The 25348-nt window shown below is 41.4% G+C and overlaps 1 long non-coding RNA gene across 2 annotated transcripts in view; it reads left to right on the forward strand.

The window, feature by feature from the left end:
- LOC146705408 (uncharacterized) overlaps positions 1 to 23773 on the forward strand; it is a 40009-nt gene extending 16236 nt beyond the window's left edge. Inside the window, exons 3-7 of one of the 2 annotated variants that reach the window (XR_014921363.1) lie at positions 20343 to 20400; positions 20635 to 20917; positions 23094 to 23269; positions 23340 to 23509; positions 23589 to 23773. This is a non-coding gene — a long non-coding RNA (uncharacterized LOC146705408). The remainder of the gene's footprint in view (positions 1 to 20342; positions 20401 to 20634; positions 20918 to 23093; positions 23270 to 23339; positions 23510 to 23588) is intronic. The other variant, XR_014921364.1, reaches the window with a different exon arrangement.
- Positions 23774 to 25348: the final 1575 nt, after the last annotated feature.

Below are 25348 nucleotides of genomic sequence, written 5' to 3' on the forward strand. Positions count from 1 at the left end.
TTTTTCGCTACTTAAGTTAAACATGATATATAAGTCTCTTAGATAACTTAAAAATGTTATTGTTGGGCTTTTTTCAGTGTTTTATTTGTTCCTTAGTAAATCGGTTTGTCTGAGATTAAAGTTATAGTTTTCACACAGCTAAATAAACGTCAAACAGAAAACCGATTAAACAGAAGTGTGAGATGACAGAGAATTTACTCCAATGTCATGTTATATTTTAGATTGCAAGGAGCGGACGTCTGACTTTATTAAACTCAGCTGAGCCAGCGGTGATGCAAATTTAAAGGCTAGACCGTCCCATTTCACAGCCTCGCCCTTCCGGCCTTCTGAGGACCCGGCCCACGTAGACCAGGTCCTCTGAAGGATGCAGCCCCTGAATTGAGACACAGCTTGTGTTCTGTCTCTGTAAAGACATTTGTAGTCTTGTCCCTGTATCCCCCCTTCCTGTTCCCTTGTTCTTCTCTCTGTGCTTTGTCCCCAGTGTGGTCTCTGGCCTGCTGCAGGGGAAGGGTGGCACAGTGAGCTCTCAGGGAGGCTCAGAGGTGTGCCGGAAGGGAGGTGCATGTGCTCAGGCTAATGATCCTTTTTTCCTTCTCCGTGCATTTAGTGACGAGAGAGTCGGAGGAGAAGGAGGTTTTTGCCAGCAGCTAAGGAATGCCTGTTCCCTGTGTACTGCGTACCAAAACAACAGAAAAGGCTGCTGAGGATTGAATAAAGCCGTGTGTCGGGTCCATTCCTCACAGTCCCATTGTCTCCTCAGTCTGTCCCAGTCCTCGTCTCAGGTTCACATGTCCTAGTCTCAGGTTCACATGTCCTAGTCTGAGTTTCTGTGTGTGTGTCTTCCTGTTTAATTTTGATAGTGTCCTCTCTCGTGGATGTGGTGTTCAGTTTTGTGTCCCCTGTCTCATTAGTTATGATTCTGTTCAGCTGTGTTCCCATGCATCTCTACTTCCCTTACAACTTATACCTGTAAGTTGATTTGTAATCAGCCCCAAGAGATTAAGATTTATAAACTCTAAAGTTTATCTTAAAAATTTTCTTTAAAAAAAATCTTTTTTCCCCAAACCAATTTCTTCCTTTCTTCAAGAAAAAAAAACTCAAATTTTGCATTGATTTCACCTTTGGCTTTCCTTTGAACATCACATCTGCTATCTGAAAGACCCGCAGAGCGAGACGAAAGCAACACTTTGTTAAACAGCTGCTCTTAATTCCTCACTCATCACACTGTATCAATCCATTTTGCTTTAGAGCTTCAGCCCTCACCTTTTTCCCCTGTCTCTTCAGTCCACGCTCTGTAATCATGGCACAAGTGGCCTTGAAATGAGTTTTGCAGGTAATTTTCTGATGTTTTCATCAGGACTCTCAAAACGTCTCATCGGTTGAGGGTCTCATTTATGTGCTCTTTAACAAACAGGAGAAGTGTGATTTTTAAAAAATGACAAAGACGAGAGTAATAGAAATGAAGGCTTTCAAAGTCTCTTCTTTATTCACGCTGTGTGGAAAAGTCAAGGTGTCCTGAACTGTCAGTTAAAGCCTTTGTCGTGCTCCAAATTAAATGCAGTATTTTTATGTCTCCATTTTTGCTACTATGAAACAAAAGACTTTCTTCTCATGTGTACAGGACACCTACTAAAATTCAGGACTGGCTGCTGTGATGTTTGTTTTTTTGTTAATAACAAAGACCTGTTTTGCTAGATCTGGGGTGAGTTTTTAAAAGACAACAACTGTTGCTTCATTATAAGATCTTTTTCTCCGAGGAAAATGGAATAGCACCTTTGAAAGCACATTTGAGTCCGGACTGCTATAATCAAAATGGTTTTTGTAACTTGTGTTTTGTGGTGTATGTTTGTCCTCTTCCATGTACATCCCCGTAGGCTAGAGTAACAGCAATACGCCAGAGCAGAATAATGTGAGGCTGAAGTTCCAATAACCCTAAGACCTTGGTTATACTCTCCTTTGGATTTAAAAAAAAAAACACACTGTAATGGTATTTTTCTGCCAGTACATTATCCTTTTTTAAAAGATTTTTTTAATGAAAGTTCACAGACTTCCATCAATGATAAAATGGAAATTTCCAGCATATTTTTCATACCATTAACGAATACTTCCTCTACTGGTAAAATTGTGTTTATAGTATCATATATGCATCTCCTTTCACTGTTAAAAAAAGTCACTCATTAAATGTACTTCTTTATATCCTTAAGCAGTGTTTGGAAGGTTACTTTTAAAATGTATTGCACTACAGATTACAGACTACATGACCCAAAATGTATTTTGTAACGTATTCTGTTACGTTACTCAATGAGTGTAATATTCTGAATACTTTGGGCTACTTAATATTATCATGCTTTTTACAACTACATGAATGTTGTAAATAGATTTTTGAATCTTAATATAAAATGAGTAACAGTAGGTGGACATTAGGTAAGGCTGCACTTTTTGCAGCGATCTCGTATAGAAAACTATTCCGCACATATATAAAACACGTCCGCGGCTCCGAACCGTAGTAAAGGGACCTCTGGCTAATACGTTGGACTCCGTGTCAGGCTCGTAGCCGAAAACTAGTTTTACTTTGTTAAACACAAACACAGTGTACAGTCGAGTCTTAATAGCTTACTTACAACTGGGCTCATCAGGCACTCTTTTTGGCTGCAGTGGTTATTAATATATTTACCTGCTTCCATCTCCCATTTCTGCTCGGTGACAACTCATACTTTTCGATTCTTTTTCTCCCTCCCTCGCACACAGACACATAACGGGTATGGCAGTTCATTCTCCCTGCAGCACGGACTACACTGCCCATGAGGCTACATTCTTTAGGGCGATACCTGTAACACTCTGCTATTGCCTTCATATTAAATAATTTTTTGAATAATTTTTAAAAATATTTGTTCATGTCATTATGCGGGCCCCAAGTAGGGGGTGACATGGGCCGCTAGATTGGGGTCTGAAGGGAAGGTCCAAGGCGGGGGTACACATGTTCCTCTTCAACTTAATCCACAACTCACTTAGAATGTCCACTCCAAAATGCTCACGCTCACTCACACACATCCACAGAAATCCAGACAGCAGGGAATCTAGAAGGCGCTAGGTAGTGTGACAATCCAGCGAGGAAGCAGCCTCTCTTGCCATCTTAAGTAGTCTGCCAGGATCAGTGTGAATGAGCCACAGGTGTGTGTTCAGGGCGGGTTCAGTGGTGGGGAATCAAGGTCCAGTTCGGCCCTGGTGGGAGAGGTGAAGACAAAAAACACACACCATGACCTCTCCAGATCTTGAAAACCATGGCACTTCAGTTCTTAAGCACTTCAGTTCAAAATCCTCCTTGTTGCACAGCATTTTCTCTGCAGTTTTCAAAAAGCTCTCATCTGTTTAACTTTTGGTAGGGGAGAAAGGCTTGCTATATTTCATGACCATTAAACGTTAGAGTAGCCTCTGAAAATGAGGTCACAGTCACATCCAGTACAAAAACCTCTCCCTGCGGATACAAGATTCTAAATCGCAAAAAATAAGATAATGAGACTAAGTGATACAGGAGGGTAGGGGAAGCGCAAACATGGAGTAAGATGCTGTGTCTGTGAACACAGCTTTCAATCTGCATGTTCACTCTGTCACGTTCCACCTGAGCTTTGGAGAAAATAGGCTCAACCTTTCACTGGATTTTCAGAGTTAATACAACTCTGGCAGTCTGAGTAGATGTGTTGCTGTTTTGTTCCTCTGTCTGTTTTGAGCTTTGTCACAATTGTTTTTATCAGATAAAAAATAAGGGAAGCTATTTTTTTTATTGTTGTTTTTCTTTTAGAGCAACAACCTTTGATTGATAAAGGTACTCACAGAAATACACAGCAGCTCTAAAACAGTTAGCAGTTCGACCAGTAAGGTGCTGTAGCCCAATCACTGGTGGCTCGGTATGTTTCCTTTAAAAAAAAAAAAAGAAAAAAAAAGAAAACAGGTCCCTTGGTTAGACGAGTCAGAGTTTTTCCAGAACTTTTTTGTGCAAGCACTTTAAGTACAAAACCAGAAAATCTAAAGTCCCCACCAGCAATGTCTGCTTTTCACGGACTACTGGCTGTTTCTGTTGTGCGGGACGGTATGTGTGGACTCTAGATTGATCACTCCTGTCATAGCAGGATTGCTGCAGAGTGCTGAACACAAGCTGCTAATTGATAGAGCCTCTCTGGGCCTCATTCACTCCGACAGCCTGGAGACGAGACAGAAAACTCTCCAGGTTTAAAAGAACGACAGAAACAAAAAGAGCCCAGTAAAACCTAATCTACATGGACGGATAATATGTCATAACCATGGGCATCAGAGTCATTTCAGGTAAATACTGATAGGGGTGATTCACTGCCTCTGAAAATGTTGGATTAAATGTCATTTTAGGGCTATGAAGACCTCTGTCTGTAGGTAATTGTTGCTGAGAATGGAAGAATTTATCATCAGTACCAAAAGTGAGACAAGAAACATCACTGTCTGAAATGTGGACATAGCTGCTGTAAAGTAACACGCTGTGAACTATGTTAATTAAAGCTTCCAGTTACCTGAAGCTGACTGACTGTCACGGTCCGTGGAGATAGACCGTGTGGGAATGTGTGTGTTGGACCCAGACGCAAACACAAGCGAAGATGCAGGAGTGGATTAAACAAAAGCGAGCCTTTTATTATGGCTGATAACAGAACAAACCAGAGCGAGGGCAGTATAAGGGTAATAGTTCAAACAGAAAACCTAAACTGGACATAAACTAAGAAAAAGCTATGGCTGGAGATATGGAACACAGGGGGTGGTAACACAGACGACGCGACACAGACTACATGAAACACAGAGACTAAATACACAAGAGGAATGATCAGGGGAAGTGGCCACACATGGGAACACAGCTGACACAGATAAACATAACAAGACATGGCAGGAGTAAACAACACTGACGGGAGACTGTCAAAGTAAAACAGGAAGTACACAGGTGCAAACAGGAGGAGAGAGAGAGCACGGGCATAGTGGGCTGGGGAAACATGGAATGAAACAAGGAGGGGAGATGAGGGCTCACAGATACATAGAGGGGCACACAGGGGATAAAAGTCACAAGGGGAAGTCAAATAAGGAACACCACAACAGGACAACTTAGGAAACATGGCCTAAATAAGGAACGAAATACAAAAATACAAGAAACTAAGAATACTGGGCCCACATGGCCCAGGACCATGACACTGACGTTCCATTAGCCCTACATCCTCTATGAAATTCCAAAAATGTCCCCAAGCCTTATTATATATTCCTTGTTTGTCCTCCAGTACAGACACACTATTACTTGATTACTGTAGGTAGGTACACTTGTTCAACTTGTTAATGAAAATATCTATCAATATCAATCACATGACAGCAATCCAGTGCACTGAGGCATGCAGACATGGTCAAGATCACCTACTGAAGTCCAAACCATGCACCAGTATTGGGAAGACAATTTATTTAAGTGGTTCTAAATGTGGTGTAGTTGTTGATGCCACACATGCTGGTCTGAGTATTTCAGAAACTGTTTATCTGCACAAACTAACATCTCTAGGCTTTACGGGGAATGTTCTCAGGGCAAAAATGCTTTCCTGATGATGCAGGTAAGATAAGATAAGATAAGATAGAACTTTATTAATCCCTCGGGTGGGTTCCTCTGGGAAATTCGACTTCCAAAAAGCACAGCAACGACCGAAGTTACAGTTACAGAATTGTTTTATATATATATATATATATACACACACACATATAAATACAGAGACAAATATAAATAAAATATACAAAGGGGATAAATAGAATAAATAGGAATAAAAAATAAAAATACAAGTGAATTGCACATTTCAAGTATTGAGTCTATTGCACTGTTGACTATTTACAAAAAGTATTGCACAAGGTATTGTACAGTGAGGTGAAGAGGCACTACAGCTTAGTTGTTCCCCCCTCCTTTGTCCTCCTGTTTCCCCTCCCTCTCCCCTCCAGAGAGGAGTTAAACAGTTTGATGGCGTGTGGGACAAAGGAGTTTTTAAGTCTGTTAGTTCTTGTCTTGGGGAGAAGCAACCTGTCACTGAACAGACTCTTCTGATTGTTTATGGCCGTGTGCAGAGGATGCCCAGCATTGTTCATAATGTCCATCAGTTTCTTTAATGTCCTTTTCTCTGCCACTGTCACCAGAGTGTCCAGCTTCATGCCGACCACAGAGCTAGCCTTCCTGATCAGTTTCTCCAGCCTGGATGAGTCCCTCTTTGCTGTGCTGCTCCCCCAGCACACCACAGCATAGAAAAGTACTCCAGCAACCACCGACTGGTAAAACATCCTCAGGAGCTTCCTGCAGATGTTAAAAGACCTCAGCCTCCTGAGGAAGTACAGTCGGCTTTGGGCTTTTTTATACAGGTGCTCTGTGTTGCATGACCAGTCCAGTTTATTGTCCACCCACAGCCCGAGGTACTTGTACTTGTTGACCACCTCCACCTCCTCCCCCTCTATCTGAACCGGCAGTGGACCTTCTCTGGACCTCCCGAAGTCCACAACCAGTTCCTTAGTCTTTGAGGTGTTGAGTTGCAGGTGGTTTGTGAGACTCCATGCGACAAAGTTCCTCACCAGACTTCTGTACTCCTCTTCCTGATCATCCCAGATACACCCCATGATGGCCGTGTCATCTGCAAACTTCTGAATATGGCATAATTCAGAGTTGTAGCAGAAGTCAGAGGTGTACAGGGTGAAGAGAAGAGGGGACAGCACAGTTCCCTGTGGTGCTCCTGTGCTGCTGACCACAGTGTCAGACATGATGTCCTTCAGCCTGACGTACTGTGGTCTGTCGGTGAGGTAGTCGGAGATCCAAGCCACCAGGCAGGGGTCCACCTCCATCCTGTTCAGTTTTTCCTGAAGCATACAGGGCCGGATGGTATTAAAGGCACTGGAAAAGTCAAGAAACAGTATCCTGACCGTGCCTTTTCCCCCATCCAGGTGTGAGTGGGCTCTGTGTAGGAGGTACAGGATGGCATCCTCCACTCCGACACCCGCCTTGTATGCAAACTGTAGTGGGTCCTGGGCATGTTGTACCTGTGGTCGGAGGAAGTTGAGGAAGAGCCGCTCTAGAGTCTTCATAAGATGTGACGTCAGTGCCACCGGTCGGAAGTCATTCAGCTCATTGGGCCGGTTCTTTTTGGGGACCGGGACGATGCAGGATGTCTTCCATAGGGCGGGCACTCTCCCCAGTCGCAGACTGAGGTTGAAGACTCGTTGTAGCGGCTCCCCAAGTTCAGCAGCACACGCCTTTAGCATCCTAGGACACACCTTGTCTGGGCCTGCTGCCTTTCTGGGGCGAAGCTTCCTCAGTTGCCTCCTGACCTGATCCACTGTGACACTGGGAGATGTTTGGGAGGAGGGGAGGGGGGGAGATGTCTTGCTGCTGAGAGAGGGATTGGAGGAGGGGGGTGTCATGGTGTCAGGAAGGGGGGGAAGCGAGGGAGGCAGGAGAGTGGGGAGAGGACTCTGTAGTGAAGGTGAGGGTGAGGGTGGGGGGGGTTGTGGGCTGGTCAAACCTGTTGAAGAAGTTGTTGAGTTCGTTTGCCTTCTCCACAGTCCCCCCCACTGTGCTTTTCTTGGTGTTGTGGCCTGTGATGGTTTTCACACCATTCCAGACCTCCCTCATATTGTTCCTCTCCAACTTCTGCTCCACCTTCCTCCTGTAGGTGTCCTTTGCTTCCCTCAGGCAGCGTTTCACCTCCCGCTGTGCTGCTTTCATCTCCTCCTTCACTTTGCTCCTGAAAGCCTTCTTCTTCATGTTGAGGACAGCTTTGACTTCCTGTGTTACCCACGGTTTGTTATTAGGATAACACCGTACCGTCTTAGCAGGGGCGACTGTGTCCACACAAAAGTTGAGGTAGTCTGTAAGACAGTGTGTCGCCCCCTCTATGTCCTCACCATGTGGGCTCAGGAGCACATCCCAGTCTGTGGTGTCATAGCAGTCTCTCAGAGCATCCTCCTTTTCTGGGGTCCATCTCCGGATGGAGCGCGTTGTGACAGGCTGCCTTTGGACGAGGGGTGTGTATTGTGGCTGTAGGTAAACCAGGTTGTGGTCTGACTTCCCTAGTGGGGGGAGGGGGGTGGCTCTGTATGCATCTCTCACATTAGCATACAGTAGGTCAATTGTCCTGTTGCTCCTTGTGGGACAATTCACAAACTGGTGAAAAGCAGCCAGAGTAGAATCCAGTGTGGCATGGTTAAAGTCTCCAGATATAATAATGAAAGCCTCTGGGTTTTGTGTCTGAAGTCTTGCTGTGACTGTGTGTATTTTCTCACAGGCAGCTGTTGCGTCGGCCCTCGGAGGGATGTAAACACACACACAGATCACATGACTGAACTCCCGAGGTAGATAATATGGCCGCAAGCTAACAGCTAGCAGCTCCAGGTCCGGACGGCATACCGAAACTTTAACGGAGACGTGTCCAGGGTTACAGTATCTGTTGTTAACGTAGACAATGAGTCCCCCACCTCTGCTTTTTCCGCTGGCCTGCGTGTCCCTATCGGCTCTCACGGATGTGAAACCGCATAGGTCTACGTTAGCCTGCGGCGTTAGCTCGGTTAGCCACGTCTCCGTGAAGATAAACAAGCTGCACTCACGGTATAGTCTGTGGTTGTTCAGAGCGCACAGTTCGTCAATCTTATTCTGTAACGAGTTCACGTTGCCCATGATCACTGTCGGGATTGATGGTTTGAATCGCCTCCGGTGATCCGCTCTCCTCGCTCCAGCTTTGCAGCCTCTGTAGCTCCTCTTTAGCTCGGCCGGGATGTTGTGTCGCATGCCGGTCTGTCCCTTTGTTCTTAGTGCCAGCAGCTCCGCTCTCGAATAGATGAAGGAGCTGGTTCCAGAAGTTTTGAAAAGTGCATTATCCATCTTGTATCGCTATATCTAAGAGGTATAAGTAGAGGAAGGTGAAAAAAAGTTTGAAAAGCCTAGTCTAAAAAAGTTAAAGTTGACAAAAAAGGTGCGGTGTTGCAGAGCTACTTGGAAAGGCTGCCGTCACTCCAGCGCCATCTTGATGATGTGTAAGAGGTAAGAGGAGTGCATGCAGACTGCTTCAAGCTGTTCCAGCCAAAGTATGTAGAAGAGCATCTCTGAATGCACAAAACATCGAATCTCAAAGGAGACTACAGCAGTCACCAGACCATACCTGGGTGCTCATCATGTCCATCCCTTTACATTCACAGTATTCCCATCTTCTGGTGGCTGCTTCCAACAAGATAACACATCATGTCACAAAGCACAGATGATCTCAAACTAGTTTCTCGAACAGTTCACTCTACTGAAATGGCCTCAGCAGTCACCAGACTATAGGGCCAATAGAGCACCTTTGTGATGTGGTTTGGATCTGAACCAACTGTGTCAGTATATTTTAGCATCAATATAGACCAAACCTCTGAGGAATGTTTCCTGCTCCTTGTTGAATCTGTGATGTAAGGAATTAAGACACTCATGAAGAAAAAACGGCCGACCCAGTACTAGCAATGTGTACCTATGTCACGAACCGGGCCGTATGGTCATGACAGAAAAAAAAAAAAAAAACGGACATGGTTAGGAATGTATTCCAAGCTACTTTATTCTTTTAAACAAATAAAACAGAAAACAAACCCTACTGTCAAAAACAAACAGTGGTGTGTTTAATCAGTACCACGAGTAGTGTGTAAAAGAATGGATGAGTGGAAGATGATGCATGTAATGGTGTCAAAAGCAAAAACCAAACCTAACGCAGCCAAAGTCCAACCTGGTGTCTCAGAGCCAACCAAAACTATGCCCTAAAGGCTTTTTATATAGAGTCCTGGCACACTGGTGTTGCCAGTGTCACTGATTGTAAACGGGAACTCCGCCTCTCCAATGCCTGCAAACACACATGAGCCAAAAGGAAGGCAGGGTGCAGTGGGTTGTCACAACCTAATAATGTGTCAGGTGAGTGTATTTGATTCGGTAGTGGAAGGTTTGATGTCATTTGTCTCATCCGACGTGTAACATTTGTCTCTTAGTGCTTCTTCCCTCACAACATTTCTATTGGCTTTTGTTTAAATTAATGTTTGTTCATTTTTATAATCATTTTTTTTCCTTCTGGCTGGAAGGTTCTAAAATAGTCTTCTCATATGACACCCTGGGAGAAAGCCAAAGACGCGCTGCGTTTAGTGTACATGTCTGTCTATATTTGTAGTAACACTGCAGTAGCTGAACATGGTTGCTTTAACTAGTTCAGTCAGTGTTTGGAGCATGAGCTCCACACAAGCTCAATTCCATGGTCACATATTTTATGTGGAGTGGATTTCTCGCACCCGAAAGAATCCCTCATGATGAATATGGAAGAACAGAAACTGGCATTAAATACTGCAAATGGCTTGTCAGCCTTCCCCCACTCTGGTGTCAGTGCTTCACATCTTTTACGCTGTTCAATATTTGATGAGTGGATGATTTGACAGATGCTGATGAACCACAGGGTCTGATTCCTACTGCCCTCTTCCCTCCGACATTCCACCTCCCCCACCCCTTCATCATCCTCCTCCTCATTCCAGACTGGGCCAATGAGGCCATTTGACCTGTCACTCCAAGGCAACCATCATTTAACAAATGCTATGTCAGCTGAGCTACAAGATGACCGCTCAGCTATAAACCAGAGCCTCAGGCTCATGTCTCTGCTGCTGCTCAGATTTTATGCATCTTCACAAATATACAGGGCTGTGCAAAAGTCTTGAGTCACCCTTTGTGTCTTTATATTTTGGTAGAAAAATTGGAAATGGGTGCAGCAAATTTCCATTCATGTTTGCATAAGCCATTACAGGGTTTTCAGAGTTTTCAAGCTTTAGTATGTATTTGGTCTAACAACCTTTTCTTATTATTCAATACAGCCTTCAGAATAGTTCTCTGGGCTTCTTGAAGGACATTCAAAGCTCTTCTTTGGATGTTGGCTGCCTTTTGTTCTTTTGTCTGTTAAGATGATCCCACACTGCTTCAGTAATGTTGAGGTCTGGGGAGGATAACCAATGAATGATCAAGTCAAAGTCAACTTTATTTGTCAATTCTGCCACATGTACAGGACATACAGAGAATAGAAATTTCGTTACTCTCAAACCCTAGATGAAATAGCAAATGAACATTTAAATATAAGAGAGTGATTAAAAAATGCAAATAAAATAATTAAAAAGTAAAAATTTAAATAAATACAATACAAATTATAGTGTTCCATTGTGTGTATGCAGGCATGCTTTTACTGCATTGGCAGTGTTTTTGGGATCATTGTCAAACTTACAAAGGAAGCCCTTGCCAGTCAGACATTTTCCAGATGGAATTCCATGGTGGATCTGCATCTGTACTTTTCTTCATTTGTAATTATGTCAGTTTGAGAAGATCTGCAACACCACTGGCTGAAATGCACCCCTAAACCACAATAGAATCTCCACCCTGTTTTATAGATGGCTGACATTATGCACTCCACACTGTATATAAATGCCACTTGTTTTGCACATATTCAACTCTGTATATTTTATATATTTTATTATTATTATTATTATTATTTTTACTATTTAATTTGTAAAAATGTGTATACACACACACACACACACACACACACACACACACACACACACACACACACACGCGTAGGAAAATATTTAGTATACACATCCAGAAATGCATACACTATTTTAAATTGTACATATATTTATTAGTTTCAGGTTGGCCATTCTTGTATTTTGCTCGTTTGTGTTGTTGTGTTTGCACATCTCTGTTGCTTGTGGGGCTCGCACACAAGAATTTCACTCGCATGTGCTGTGCCAGTGTGCCTGCACATGTGATGTGACAATAAAAAGTGATTTGATTTGATTTGATTTTGAAGGCACACAGTGCTGGACCTCTCAACTGCCCTTCTCCGTACAGACTGGATTGATCACTCCATCAGACCTGCTGCCACAGATTTCCAGTACAGGTCTTGTGTAATGCTGTACCTCAGCCTTTTCTCCATTCCCTTGCCTTAAGAATGGCTTCTTCACAGCCACCCTTCCACTGAGAGCATGTCTGATGAGGCTCCAGTGAACAGTAGATGGATTGGCTGAAGATCCATAAACATAAAATCATGGGGGATTTCATATTGAAATATATTTTAAATCCCACAGGATTTTATATCCTGGCACATCCCACAGGCAGCAAGGTGGTTAGCACTGTTGCTGCACAGCAAGAAGGTCCTGAGTTCAATTTCATTATCAGGCCGGGGTCTTTCTGTGTGGAGTTTGGATGTTCTCCCCATGTTTGCATGGGTTCCCTCCGGGTACTCCGGCTTCCTCCCACCGTCCAAAGACATGCAGTTTGTGGGGATAGGTTAATTGATTAATCCAAATTGCCACTTGGTGTGAATGCAGGAGTGAGTGCAAATGGTTGTCTGTCTCTGTGCAATAGCCCTGCAACTGGCTGTACCCCGCCTCTCGCCCCATAACAGCTGGGATAGGCTCCAGTACCCCCCGCGATCCTGAAAAGGATAAGCGGATGGATGGATGGAGTTTATGGTATCAGTTGTTAGTTTTAGTTAGTCTAGTCTTTATTTATTTATTTATTTGTTCATTATTATTATTATTATTGTTGTTGTTGTTGTTGTTGTTGTTGTTGTTGTTGTTGTTATTATTATTATTATTATTATTATTATTATTATTATTACTACTACTACTATTATTAGTATTTATTTTTTATTGTAGTGGAAGGTTTACAGGGTAAATTAAAATCAGGATAAATATTTATTGATGCCCAAATGGAGATAAAGCAGGATATGCTTTAGACCTACCTTAAACCATATGATCTTAAAGAATCTTTTAATATTTAGTTAACATTTCTATTGTCTTATGTTCTGAAAATTCATATTCAAATCATGAAATATTGTACATTTAATGTCATCCTTGCAATCATCACCATTATCATCATCCAAAGAAACTAAATGTGACAGCTCTGTGACCCACATTCAGAGAAAACCATACAAAATTGTTCTGTGATTGTGAAAATAGAAAAAGAAATTACACGGTTTCCTTTTCTTCTGACAAAATTGGTGTGTTTGGCCCACTGTCTGATTACAGGTTGTGAAGGTAATTTTGCTGCAGAGTCCATACAGTAAATGTCAGAGACAGTCTCAGTATTACGTGGGCGAGGTAATGAGTCTGTGGCCTTCGAATTGATCAGTTTCCTAACAAGTGGAAATGCTGCTGGACTTGTTTGACCATCGAACTTGTCAAACAAGTCCAGCAGCATTACAGGCCTCCCCCCCGACCCTTCCTTCTTGCTCTTTGACAAAACCTTCATGAACCATTTTCTCTGACTTGTATCCTTGATGCTGTGCTCCGCTCACAAAACTGGATACATAACAAACCCACGCAAGTAATTGTTATCTGTGTTATCTGCCTATATAATATCCACTTATCAAAAGCATACAGAAATATGCAGTATATTCATATAAGAATTGTTGGTGGAACTAATTGTGAGAGGGAAGCCAAAGACTCATGAGTTCCATGGAGATCATTTTGCTGATTAGCATATTTTAGAGCCCTGAATTTTATTCATTGCTCGAGTAATCTTTCATTTTTGTTTTCACCACAAAAATAAATTTTGTGATAGAGCAACATGTTCTCATTCCAGGGCATCAAATTCTGCTGTTCTCTGTGACCAAAATCTCTTTAAACCAATACCAAGGAGGTCACAGAAGTGTCCCTAATGACCCGGTAGTGGCAAGATTTGATGCTAAAATAGATGTCTTCTGCACCTTTCTGCTCTCCTTTTTGGCTGAAACATTGAAAAGATCATTACTTCAATAGTTATCATATGAATCTTTCCTGTTTGCAATTGTTCGTAAATAGTACCAATTAAAAACAGTAAAGTGAATGGTGTTACTGGGCTTGTTGAAAATCTGCCAGGGGTTTGGAGAACAAACACATTTACAAGGAGCTCCCAAAGTACTGTAAGTAGTAAAAGACTTAATCGGACTGTTTGAGTTTCTCCTGTGGACCTGTTTAAACATCAGGGGGTACATTAAAGGGTCAGACAGTGAAATGGGAATAGGTTTTTCAGAGCATCTCACAACTAGTGCTGTTCTAACTTTGTTTCCCATCCTGCAGCTGCCGTTGTGCATTAATACTTGTGATTTCGGTATTTTAGCATCACCATCAGGACAAATGACATTAAAAAAATTATTATTATTTTAATGGTATGAAGTTAAAGGGATGAACACATAGGAAGACTAGGAGATGTGGTGACAATGAAAATGTTAGTGAAGTCCAGTGACTTGCAGCAATATCAATATCTAAATCAAAGCAGGCACGATCATTCACGTGTGATTCACGTTCAGTGAATCACAACTTTGAAGAAAGTGGTTAAAGCCAAAACCAATAAAAGGGAAACAATAGACAACTTAAACACCACCCCAAAGTAGCACTTCTCCGGTTTATGGACCAAATAAGGTGCAGTTGTCAAGTGGAAGCAAGATTCTACATGTGGATAAGGTAGATATTACTCTTTGCTCTTTCATGTTGTACTCATACAAAAAGTTTGGACCTGTATTATTATCAACATTTTTACTGTCAATTCCCTTATGATTAACCACAAACTACAAGCAAGACTGAATTTTCATTCTTTTTCTTCAGATGTTTAACAATACTAGCACTAGTATCCAAGTACCAACCCCAGTACTATCCTCCAAATCTGAAGTGGGCAATATACAAACTGTTAGGACTGCTATGGTAGGCCACACCAATGGGCTTATAAAAATATATCAAATTATATAATAATAATCAGCATAAATGAGTTCATCTTATTGATGTGACTCTCCACAGCAGTCCCAGTTTCTCTTGTGGCCCCCATGGGAAAATGAATTGCCCACCCTTGCTTTAAACGTTCCCTGGATTTGTATGCTACTTTTGCCCTGAAGCCACTGACCTGAATTGATTCAGTAGAAATGACTTGGGCACAGCAAATAAGACGTGGGAATTTATTTCACACTTCTTTAAAGCAATGGAGTGGTAGCAGTTTTCCCAGTTAGGAATTACAACCCCAAATGAATGCACAGTTAATGTAGTCATCTATTCTTCTCTTGGAAAGAAAGATAGGAGTTCCTCAAAAACGTCTTATTCACCAGCATATGTTCATATGTGAATTACAGAGGTGTTGCCAATATGATTGTATTTGAGTGGACTTGATAAATTAATATGATGAGGTGGATGGAGACACAAAGTATACAGCTGAGGGGGATCACGGAGTGAAAAGATAATTTTGCAGTTATTTGTGGTTCATCACTATCTGTCTTTTTAGTCCTTTCTTGCATATGAAAGCACAGATTTTATTGTATGTGCTTTAAGCAAACGCTGACGGTTTAGCTCCTCTTTGAAACATCTATTTGAGTGCATTCGTGTTAATGTCTCTGGCATACCACCTCTGCCATTCTGCTGTTTAGACACCAGACAGTCCTGCTGCTCTGAGTCTGAAACAGCAGGGGAATAGCGTCCTCCTCATGCTGAAGTCTCTGCGATAGAAATAAAGTGCCACATTCGAAGCAGTGTGCTGTTGGTCAGCCTGATTATGGTTTTTATGGCCAAATGAAGAGGTGGGTGCCACATTAAACATATCTCTGTGGTGAAGAGACCCAGGGCTACAGGTTAACTGACTACCCTGATGCAGGATGACACAAACACTCTGCAAAAATTTCCTGAAGGCCAAAGAGCGGTGACTAGCCTAGACTTTCCTCCACAATAATCTGACTTTAAATGCCACTGAATTACTGATTACTGAGAGTAATAATCCACAGATTCTGAGACTTTGGAACATGGTCATTCTGGGATAACCTGGGTTATACGTATGAAATACCAAGAGAAACTTTAATTGTCCTGGTTTTGTGTTTAAATTCCTGTCAATACAAAGAATTGCTCTTTTTGTGTTTCTTTCTGTGTTTTTTGATTACCTTCCCTTTCCTAGTCCATATCACCTGTGTTCTGCTATCCAATCACTCCTGTCATTTTTCACATTTCTTGTATTTTCCTAGAATTTCTAGTTCTTCCAGAATTTCTTGTGTTTGTTATGCTCTTTGTGTTTTCCTTTCCAGTTTCCAATTTTCCTTGTTTTTCTGAAATTTCCTGATTGCTTCTTGAGTTTTTATTGCATTTCTCATATTTCCAATGTTCCTTTCCTAGTTGTTTTTTTACCCTCACCATTTCTTGTGCTTCTAGTAATGCTCCTTGTGTTTCTAGTAAAGCTTGTGTTTTATGTTTTTTTTAAAGTATTTTTCACGTTTTCCTATGTTTTCTAGCATTTCTTACATTTCAAGTGTTCTTTGTGATTTCTTCGTTTATCCAGCATTTGTTATATTCCTAGTGTCTCTATGATTTCCTAGTTTACTTAGCATTTATCACTTGACTTATGTTAAGAGATATATTCTAAAACTCTTCTTCAGTAGAGAATCAGAGAAGAGAAACACACAGATTTTCTTGCTAGCAAGGGCAGCCTCCTGAGCTCACACACCAAGAGTGAGGCTCAGAGACTAAGCACTGAGGACCAGTGTTGGTCAAGTTACTTGAAAAAAGTAATCAGTAACTAATTACTGATTACTTCCCCAAAAAAGTAATCAGTAACTAATTACTGATTACTTCCCCAAAAAAGTAATCCCGTTACTTTACTGATTACTTCTTTTCAAAAGTAATTAATTACTTAGTTACTTAGTTACTTTTTAAAAACACGATTTACAACCTGAAGAGGTGATAAAGCGATAGATCTTTCAGCCCAATTCTACTTTTACTGCATAATCCATCATACAAAATGTAATCAAATGGAAAAGTCTCTTTTTAAAACTTGTTTTATTAGTTTTAATCTTTTAACTTTATGCATCAAGCAAAAATTTAATTATATGCAACATCCTCTGACTGGAAGAAATTAGTTTAACATTTAAACCTATTTTCTACACATTCCAGCACATAAAATAAAATATTTTTTGTGTTTACACTCAGTCTTTCAAATAGATGCAAGTAAAACACAGCAGAACATAAATAAAGTCAAAGACTAGCGGTCCTGTTGCTCTATTTTCACCTGTAAAGCAGGACTACGGTAGGCGGAGGTTTACCCTGGTGCAGGTGTGCCGCGGTCAGTTGAAGAATCCGCGAGTTTCTCTGTGAGTTTCCCATTACGTCATAGCACACTCGGTGCTTGCTTGGAAGTTTAGGGGTTTTTCGCTGTAAAAATAAGTTTTCTTCCCACGCACGATGGATGCTAATGTTTTTGTCACTTTTTATGGAATCAAACTCAAAGTAAGGTCAGTACTTCCACGCTTTAAACGCTGCACACTCATACTCTCTCCCGCACTCGATATGTGATCCATTGTTGATCTGCACACAGCTGTTGCCACGAACGTCGCACTCGCTTACGTCACTGTCGTGAGACATTCTCGCAAAAAATCACGGTTTTAGTAACGCCGTAATGCAGCGTTCCTACGGGAAAGTAACGGTAATCTAATTACCGTTTTTGCAATAGTAATCCCTTACTTTACTCGTTACTCGAAAAAAGTAATCAGATTACAGTAACACGTTACAAGTAACGTTACAAGTAACGCGTTACTGCCCATCTCTGCTGAGGACTGCCCTGGTCTTTTATTTATACACTTCAGTGGGTGCTTGTTCCTTACATTGGAATGTGTGTGTGTGTGTGTGTGTGTCAGAGTGTGACCCCATAAACGACTTCCCTTAACCTGCTGGTCTGGAAAATCCAACAGTTCATCTATATGTAAAAAAGCACTTAGACTAAAACTGACATAGCTACGTTAATCCTACCGTAAATGGTAAAATGGTAAATGGCCTGTATTTATATAGCGTAAAACAATAAGACAAGGTACGACCTCTCCCATACTCCTGGGATGTGCGGGTGAACACCAGAACACCCTGGAATGTTACAGACCTCCTAGGATGAGACATTCTTTCAATATGCCACCAACTATATACTTCTAAACACAAATGATTACATGCAGTATTCTACCATATGCAAACTTATATCATTAAAACATTATACTGACTACTAAGTACAATTTTCCATTGACATTCCCTCCTGTTGTCAGTATAACTTTAAGTGAGATATCAGTATGTAACATCTTGTTGTACATTTTCTGTCACATCGTCATTAATCACACAAAGTCTTCATGTTCCAACAGGTCGGGGTCATCATCATCATTTGTCACGGCTGTATATGCACCAACAGTGTAAAATATTATGCGGTTAATCATGAGTTTTAGACATGACAGTATACACGTTACAAAGACACAAATTAAAAGTAAAAATATCCCAACTCCGATGAGTCGTCCTTTTAGCACCTGTAACCAGGAGCCAGTGTAGAGCCAACAAAACCAGTCACTTGTATCACTTACATAGTCCTGATTTTGGGCCTGCTGGATTTGTCTCAAAGCATTCAGGGCGTCAGTCATGTTTGATGAATCTACATCGTCTTTATGTAAGTGCAGCAGGTGTTGTTGAAGAGGACGCAAAGTCCCCCTTTCTCTGCTAGTATCATGGAGTAGTTCTTCCCTGGGAGTTGGTCCAGGAACACATATAGTGTGGGGTGTGTTGATGTGCTGGGCATATGGGAACAGACATAATAGTCTGTATTTGCCGATTTTGCCTTTGTTCTGTCGTGGATATACTTATGGCTCTTCTACTGTCCATCCTCTGCAGAAAAACCCCTCTGTGGAAAGGGTGCTGGGTCCAGTTATCTTACTGCTGTTATGATCCCAGCAGTCTTCAGTGTGCCATCATATGCACAGTATAGTGACACAGCATTAGGTGATGTTCATAGGAAACTGCTGTCATCACCACCATAGCTTCTGGTTCCCGTGCTTTCACAGAATCATGATGTCATCCTTAGACTCCCTCTGCGCTGTCGATGGAGCTTGGCACGCTCCCCTCATCCGTCAGGTGCCCGTCTGTTGTCCACAATCTCCTCTGTTGGCCTCTGGAAATCCCCCTTGGCACAGCTCTCATTCCAACGCAGTTTCATGGTCCTTGCTGTGGCTCCAAAGTCTGATCTCATGATGGGCCCCAACCAGCCCGACCTTTGACCTCAACCACTGCCTGGGCTGTCAGCTATGCCTGGAATGGTTCTTGTTTCTCACTGGGCCTCTGAAGATTTCTCAGGAGATTACTGCTGCACCTGTATTTCCTTGCTAGGAGGAAAAACTTCTATTTGGAGAGCATGTCAACAATCATCAAACCACATTCTTTAGTTCAGTGAACTTCACTTATAGGCCATCAAAGCCTCATCTCAACATGGATGCACCACTTGCATAGGTTTGATACCCATAAATGAACTGTTAATCACACAAATCGCTGCAAAAATCAACTTAGTTTAATGTTAATTAATTCATTGTTTCATGTTAATCCTGGACCCCTCCTCTTGACGCATGGACACTCCCATGAGTCAACTCATCAAAATCAGATTCCTGTCTTAAAGAAAAAGTTAGCTAGATCACGTCCCAGGCAACATCAGGGCGTCTCCTCCTCTGGAGCAGCACCACCCTGGACCTATAATCCTGCAATAAAAGATGTCAATCGGTTTTGCATATTAAGTTTGCTTAACACCCGGCTCTGCCAGGAGCCTGCATACACTCCACCATGGCCTGGAAAACAAGATCTGGAAGTGAAATCAAACTTCACGCTTATAAACAATTGTATCATAAGGGTAATAAGTATTCAACATCAGCAAGACAAGTATCATGTGCAGGTTTTCTCAAATCAGTAAACTACAATTATTACCATAATTTGCCTCAGACATGGATCATCCCATGTACTCAGTCAACATTAATGTAATCGGTGACTTCTCTTAAGCAAAGTCACTCCACTCATGTATCACTAGGAGCTCAATAGTGGCCCGCTAATGACTCCCATATGAAACTATTCCATAAACACTGCATCTCGTATTTGTTTTTCTCATGTTACATGTCCGTCTCTGCTGAATCCTCTACATGCACTCTTAGAAAAACAAACATTAGCAACACACATAAATCATCCTGGTGACCAGGCGCAGGTCGACAGGTTCCAGAGGTGCTATAAAAAGACCATAAAGTTAGCCATCCATAGCTGTGGAAAGAATGTTATTCACATCACCAAAGTAACCTTCACATTTTCCCAAAAACACAGTGTAACAGCATCACCAACTCATAACCTGTAAACACAGTTTCTTCACACATAAACCCAGAAATCCTGTAGTAGAAAAACATCATTAAGTTGTGTCCTGCTGTAAATCACATGATCAAATCACATGATTAACATGCAGCAGCTGTGTTCAGAGCCCTTCCCGTGCTTTTCCCTTCCAGCACAGTACCACCTAAGAAGCTGGACATCTGTAGTGAGGCTTTTTTCCATGTCCTAAAGGTAAGGCTGCAATATTCTATGTGTATATATTGTTGAATTTTGCAGTTACTCATGTTTTCATTTTATATATTTTACTGTGGAGTCAGTCAAATATTCTTAAAGTTCAGATCCCCATAACATGTTGATGTTAATAAAAACCTACAAAAAAAGTTGATCTATTTTATACTGTAATGCAACTCAAAAATTGTGTTTCTTACGGTCTTGTTCTAATCCTCTTTTTTTTCTGTCATGTAGACTTCAGAAGACCCTGAAGGCTACCTGCGTCAGCGACCCCTGGCTTGTCCACTTCTGCTTGTCTCTGAAGGCAACTGCATGATAGCTGTTGGAACCACACCGGTGAGCACTTTTGACCGGAAGGATCTTAATGAGGGACTGCTCTATCTGATGGCATATTACTATGCCCTCCACCCCACATATCCAAAGTGCATTTCCACGCTGCTGTCTGTCTTGCAAACTGAAATACTCAAAGACTCCATCCATGACCGAGATTCAACCCCCTCTTACAAGAAGGCGCTTGGTGAGTGGAAGTCATTCATTGAGTGAGTCTCTCAGATGACAGACTCCATCTGCCTTGTTTATCAGACTCAGTGTTGGTCAGTGAGGTTGTTTTTTTTTTCTCTAGAAAAGTTGTTCAAATGTAAAACACATGTTTGTTTGTGTGGTCGTTAAACTTGTTCTTCTAAAATGTTATGTAATATAGGATTTGAAATAGTGATTGTTTTAAGCTTCAGCAAAATTTATTTTTGATACCAGCCATGAGTGTGTTATACTGTTATTATTCATGTTAAGAGTATCTGGAATATGCACTTCTTATATTGGCCATGTTACACAGTACCCTGCTGAAATGTATAATTTTAGACATGATTCTCCTGGAACAGACCTCAGTGAGTTACTGACCCATTGCTGTGTCAATAAAAGCACAAAATCTAAGAGTGCTTTTGCTGTCTTAATTTAAGATGAATTCCCTTATTTTTAGTAGCTTTTTGAAGAGATGGTGTCTTATTCTCGGGAATTTTTGCTGATTATTGTTCTCAGAGTCAAAACATAATTCTTATAGTTAGCTCAATCAAGAAAGAAACAATTCAGTTTTAAGAAAATTTGTCCTATGGTAAGGTGTTTTTTTTATGTGAAAAATCTAAATTAAGGTGTCGAATCTTAAAGTAAGCAAATAATTATTGAAAACAGCTTGTTCAAGAAAGCATAATACTCATTTTAGGTACAGATTTTCTAAATATCAAAGTATCTTTTACTTATAATAAGTCACATTTTCTTCAAATAAGCATACATTTTAGACAATTTTGTCTAGTTAAAAGGCATATGGCAGTTAAATTAATTTGCTAGTTTTAAGAATTCTAGTTAAGCAACTTCTGCTTACCCCATTGGCAGATTTTTTGCTCAAAACAAGAAAATTTTGTCAGATTTAAGAATATTTGGCTTGTTTCAAGTATAGCTGTTTTTGCAGTGTGCTGTAAAAAGAAATGTAAATGTTAGCACTGCGCGGGTGTATACACTCTTTCTCACAGTAATCTCTGTGAGCAACACAAGCCCATGAATAACACACCCCTGGTAGATTCACAAACACAGAAAGTGGCATTTAAAAGTTAAATCGGTACGGCCAAAGCTCATGCAACCTCAGATGTTGCTGTTAGCTTTCTGCTCCTGTAAAAAGAAGCACATAAATTCATCTACCCTTTTGTCCTGTCTAGGTGGAGGTTAACCTTGAGTCGTGGTCAAGTCTTGTCAGCTTTTACCAGTCAGTCAGTTTGTTTTTATTTCCATTCATTCATTCATTCATTCTTTCTTTCTTTGCTGATAGTGGAAACTATCGTCGCATTTGATCTCCACCCTCAGCAAAATGACGTCATTTCAAAAAGAAAAAGAAGAACTTTAGATCGGATTACCTCGCTGAATCCTTTTTAGGCAGGGACTCTTATTTTCTAATTGTCCCAAATAAGTGGCTTTCTCCTGAGCCCATTTTAATGTGGAGAAACTCACTTGTAACAATTTTCTCGACGACGTGTAGCACTTTTAATTCCCGACATGCAGATCTGCTTAAACAGAGATAATCGAACAAAACTTTCAGTGCACTGTGAAAGTATCAAAATAAAAAGGCCTTGTTACGTTACACAAGCTCCTCATCTCAGGAGGGTAAATCATACCATTAGCATGATTTATCATACTATCATACTAATTGGCAGGCTCAACTTCACAACAAAAGAAAAATCATCAGCTAGATTTACTCCAAACCAACAATCAGCCACACAACACGCAACATGACCCCAATGTCTTATTAGCTATGAGTTTAATCCCCAGGTCTGTGCTTTTCACTCATTTAGGCCACAGATCTATTTTATCCAGTTTTTCTTTTTTCCCGTCATCATAAAACGTGTGACATGTCATCAGGTATTTCACAAAAGACGTTTGTTCTTATGTATTCAGAGTTGTGTATCTGGGTGCAGGATTCACTCGCACATCAAAACAGGAAACACAGTGTTTTAGAGTCTCCACTCTAACAAACTCCAACACATCCCATTCACTCGTGCTAGAATTCAGTCACCTTTCATTAATCTAAAAATGATCAACTAATTTGAATCAGCTATTAACCCACTAAGATGAAAGGACAACAGAAATGCATGTTCAAAATCTTATCACAAAAATAGAATTTCTCTCATACTTGTGCTGCATCAATCAAGCAGGAAGCATCTGTCATGGCCTGGGTGGGCACCTGCAGGTCTCCGACAGCAGCCCCTCCTCCTTTGGGCGGAGTTCGGTTGCTCCTCCCTGGCTGACCACCTGTGAGCAATCATGCCAGCAGTAGATCAGACCTGCGCTCTCAACCATTCATCGCCTGAGTATCTGCTATCCCCATGTCAGTCGAGTGGAGCATCATAACCCTGTCCAACGTCATGTGATGACTTACTTGTGTTTCTTATCCTCAGAAGTAGCACCTGGTGTGGAGATCTCGTTTCTCTCACTCCCGCCTTCCTGGACCTGGGCCGCCTGCTGCTAACACGACGTGGTCTGCCGGCCCACCACTCACTTGCCTGCCTCCCCACGCCTCGACTGCTTCCAGGCTTCCGCTCCACCTGTCCCCTCCACCTGAAACCAAGTAAGACAACTCAATTCAACTGTGGAGGATCGTTGATTGTCTGCTGGATCCCACTGACCGTGATCTCCTCTAATTCCAGTGCCCCGGCCCCTGCCTAGTCCTGTTTCTACCTCCCCGCTGCCTCTGCTGTTCAGCAGTCTCCTAGAGGTGTCTAGGTCGCCCTCATTTCCTTAGCTAATCTTACGCGCCACGAGTGTGGTGGCGTCGCTTTGCTTTTGCTTTTGTTTACCTGTGGGCGGAAATAAATCATTTTTTGTTCCCTACCGTCTCGCTTCCGGGTTGGTTTCTGCACCTGTGTCCATCTTTGTTCCCTCGTGCCGCAGGGCCGTGACAGCATCTCCCAATTTACTATATTAACAACTAAATTTATTGTCTGATCACTGGTTGGTCAAACCAGAATCTTTTTCCCATGAAAGTTAAACTGTTGTCCTGCAACCTAGAGAGTCAATTTTTTGCATTGGATAAATTCAGTATTTGATAACAAGTGTCTGCTAAATTTACACTATTTTAACACTGATGAGAGATGACAAGCTAATTTTCATTGCATGTGTGTTTGTGTTATTAGGCAGGTTTAATGCATGTCTGTGGAGCTGCATAGCCAGCAGAGCATGTTCTTAAAGCTGCCTTTCCTACACATTTCTCTGGTATTATTTAATCATTTTGTAACCGATGTGCTATGAGTCCACTGATCTTTGCATCACTTCTCATCACACTAAGTGACTTGGACAAGATGGTAAACAGACTCACATGCTTAAGATGTTGTCTAATCTTCATGAGCTCTCTTGTGTTTGGAAGTGTTAGTAGGGTTAATGCATGTTCTGCTTGTGTGTGATTTTGTATGTTTCTTTTTGCAGTGTTTCAGACTCCTTCAGACTCCTTCACTTAAGCAGTCAGTTTTGACCAAATTTTGATTTCCCACTTTAAACACCAGCATTCTCACTTTCACTGTTGTCCTCTCCCACTTCAACAGTCCAATAGCAGGCAGTTCTCCTTCAGCTTCGTCCTGTGTTTCACTGTCTCTTCTTGCCATTGTAACGGAGTTAAAAATACATATGAAAAACATGCACTTACCTGTTCTTAATTATCATTTTAAGTGTGAATTTTATCATTTTTTTTAATTGTATTTTATTTTGAAAACCCAGAAACCGGATCTCACTCTAACGTTTAGAAGCTGCTAAGGCTTCCGCTCCTCACAGCGCGCGTTTGCACTGTGAGGGTAAGTCCTGTAATGAAAGGCTCTGGCATTTTTATGGTTTCTGGTGTGAATGTTGTTACATAAGTTGTACATGTCGATGTATATAGGTTCATATTGATGTTAGAAAGTTTCTGTGTAACTGAAACAAAGGCGGGTTGCTGTTAAATAGTGTTTCTGCCGTATTTATGCTCTTTGGCAGTAAGTCTTTGTCAGCCCCCTAGTGGTTGCTGCGCATAGCAGGAAATGTGTTTGGATTTACCGTTTTTCTGTGCTTTTTGTGATGTTGTTTTACATTGTAGGAGCTACAATTGCTGGTACCATCAGAAGACACCTGTTGAGTGTGTTTTATGTCTTCTGCAGGTACGTGAGCTTGTTAACAGCCATTTTGTCTGTAAAGCACAAGCAAGTGAAGATGTAATGCGCTATTGTTAATTTGACCATTAGAGGGAAATGTTTAGTTGGTGATACTTATGTTATCCTGTTATTCTGTTTTATACGATTGTGAAATGTATTTTATTAGTCATAAGATTTCTTTTGTATACAAGCTCAGTATGACAGAGTGTAAAATGAGAGAAATTATTATTTTCCACCTTTTCTTTATTAAAAGGTTAATTGTAAGTCTGTTAAGACAGCGCGCGTTTGCA

This window comes from Copadichromis virginalis, linkage group LG7 (genome assembly GCF_057382275.1).
Source record: "Copadichromis virginalis isolate Kocher_CV1m ecotype Utaka linkage group LG7, C_Virginalis_male_GT1.1, whole genome shotgun sequence".
Lineage (NCBI taxonomy): Eukaryota > Metazoa > Chordata > Actinopteri > Cichliformes > Cichlidae > Copadichromis > Copadichromis virginalis.